The sequence below is a fragment of the Alligator mississippiensis genome, chromosome 7 (assembly GCF_030867095.1).
Source record: "Alligator mississippiensis isolate rAllMis1 chromosome 7, rAllMis1, whole genome shotgun sequence".
NCBI lineage: Eukaryota > Metazoa > Chordata > Crocodylia > Alligatoridae > Alligator > Alligator mississippiensis.
Window position 1 is genome coordinate 17468055 of NC_081830.1, and position 2985 is coordinate 17471039.

Sequence of the window (2985 nt, forward strand, 5' to 3'; positions counted from 1 at the left end):
GTGCAGCATCGCTGCCCTGTGCTGCGCTCCCTCGAGCCCACCTGCCGGCCAGGACAAATGCCCCCAGCTGCGAAGCTCCTCCGAGGGCGCGACTGTGTCTGTGCTGGCGTTCCAGCCAAGTGTTTACTTCCGTGATGGAAGTTGCCTTCATAGCCTTTAGCCCTGGAGCAGAGCCCAATGCTCAGTGGTGTCTGGTGGAAAGAGAGAGCTAGCACCCCTCTGGGCACAGGCAGGCAGCCAGGCGGGCTCCAGGCTCCACGCAGCAACAGGGCTTTCAGCGAGAAATTGCAATAAAGCAGTGGGGCTGGTGCTACAGCACCTGGGCAGGATGGATTGGGGCTGGGAGCTGGGCCCCAGGTCCCCGTGAGGCCAGGAGGGCTGAGAACCGATGGAGGTTGCTGTTGTGATTGCTCCTATTGGGGTGGTAGCACCTCTGCGCTGCACACGCCTGCTCCAGGGACCGATCCTGCCCCAAAGGCCCTGACCCAATGGGCAAGTGGGGCAGGGGAGAAGCACCTCCACCCTCTAGTGCACAGGGGAAACTGAGGCACAGAGGGGCAGGGCTGGACTTTCAGATGACGGAGGGGCTGAGCCGAGCCCTGGGGGGCCTGGCAGTCAGGGCCTCAGGGGCCACGGTTGGGAGTGGAGCTCGTTAGGGTCTCCCACGTGCCTGCTGTGCTGAAACGGGGCAGTGCCTGGAGCAGCATGGGGGCTGTCTCCCAGAAGAAAAGGGGGGTAGCTGACGACAGGGTAGAGATGTGCCTTGAAGACCGACCGAGTCAGAGGTGTCAGTCCCAGCGCCCTTCGGCAGTGGCAGGAAGGTCCCCTGCAGCTGCCGGTGGCTGCCCAATTGCTGCACGGAGCAGAGGGTGAGGCCTGGCCTCCGCTCCCTCCGTGAGCACAAATGCAGCAGACGGTGGGCCAGCTTGGAAGGCAGCCACCAATGTGGTGAGCCCGAACAGGCGCAGCCCTCTGCCCTTGTTGCGGCAGCGCCGCCAGTCCCTGTGGGCCCGGACAGACGAGCCCTCTCGGCTGGCAAGCTGATTCGATTCACCGTTTCCATCCTGCTTGCCTCCCGGGCACCCTGTGTGCTTACACAGGCCCCAGGACTCAGCCTGTGCTGTCAGGGAGCTGTGGGGCAGCTTCACTCCCTGGCACGCAGGTGCTCGGCTGTACCGACACGGGGGAGTTACAGTGTACGGGGGCGAATCGCTCTGTGGTGCTTTGACTCTGGTGGTTTCACAGCAGGCCTGGCTGGGAGAGCACGGCTGCGTGGGCAGGTCTCTCCCCTAGGCAGGCTCCTGCTCTGAGCAATGCTGGCTCTACGGTTCCTGTGCCCAGGGGCTGGCAGTGCCCTGCAGTGCTGCTGCGTGTCAGCAGAGCAGAAAGCATGGGGTGCCAGGATGCTCCCCCAGGGACAGCCCCAGAGATGCTCTCCATGGCGGGGCAGCCCCGGACGCACCCCTGCCTGGCCACACATGCTGTAGCACCCTGCTTGCATTGGTGGTTTGCAAGACAGGGCACTGCCGCACCAAGTGCCCAGGTCTGTGGCAGCAGTGCATGCCCCTGCACACTTCCCTGCCTCTCGCTGTGCGCCTCTCCCAGCTGCTCCCCTGGGCTCAGCCACACATTCTTGACCTCCCCGTGTTCCCGGCTGCTGGCAGGAAACGTGGCTCGCCAGCACCCGGAGGAAACCCCACCATATAACCACAGCTCCATAGCTGGAGACAGCCAAGCACCCCCGAGCCGCCACAGGAAGCAGCCAGCTCCTCGCCCCGGCACCCGACTGTCGCGGGCTCCCTGGGCTTGGTCCAGCCGGGCAGGCAGCACGTGAAATGGTGGATGGGCCCAGCCCCAGGAGGGTTCCCAGCCAAAGGCTGGCTGCCCACAGGCCCCTGGCTGCATGCTGTGTCCTCTGTTGGGACCTCTGGTGCCTGCCCACCCTCCAGAGCTGTTCAAGCAGGGAGCACTGTTGTGCTCACGGAGGGTGAAGCTTCTGCCAGCCCTGGCCTGGCATATCCTTCCTGTCCCCGGGTCCAAGGTATGTTCCTGTGCAGTTTGCTGGCCTGCATGCAGCTGCCCGGTCCCTTTGCATGCAGATTTGCAGAGCTCTCCTTGCTCCAATCCCTACCCTGGCCTTGCAGAGATGTGCTGCGGGTGCTGGTGGCTGCCTCCCAGCTCCCAAGCTCTCCAGCAGAGCTCAGCAGGGCTCTGCCAGCGTGGGCAGGAAAGCCAGGAGCTCACTGGCCCAAGCTGAAGCACAGCTTGGCCCTTGCAAACCTCTGCCCCTTCCCAGTCACGTTATCTAATACGCCTGCTCCATGTCAGGCTACTTCTCTGGACACGGGTGCCCAGTGGCTAGGAGGGGCCTTGGGGGCAGAGCCCGGTTTCCTTAGAGCCCCTGTTTGAGCCAAGCCTGCCCATCTCCGCACGTGATGGCACCAGCATCTCCACTCTCTGGTGTCTCAGGTACCTGACGTGGTGGTACTGGGTACCAAGAGGCTCAAGAGCCTGCAGGGAAATGCAAAGACCCACACTGGCTTTTTTGTAACGGGCTTGTGGTTTCTGAGCCAGTCTTTGGAAGTGGGGGCCCTGACTGGTGATTTGTGAGCTCAGCCAGCTGGACACCCCCTCGCCCTGCTCTTCTGCCTCCTCTCCCCACGGCTTTCCCTGGCAGGTCTCCCGGCCAGCGTTCACCCCACTCGCCCTGCCCTGCCTCCTGCCCTGCCTCGCCGCAGAGCCTTGCCGCAGAGCCTTCTCCCAACCCCCTCCCATGGTGGCTGACGATCAACCCCCCTCTCCCCTGGGCGGGTGCGAGCGGGGCCATTGTGCAGCCCTTCACAGTGACCGGACTCGGAAGTCGGGATCAGCAAATCCCCACGAGCTGCCGCTGGGGAAACAATGAACAAGGGGACTCTGCGGCCTGGTGCGGGGAAGCCACGCAGCTCCCACGGGATGCCTTGTAACTTGAGGCCCTCGGAGCCG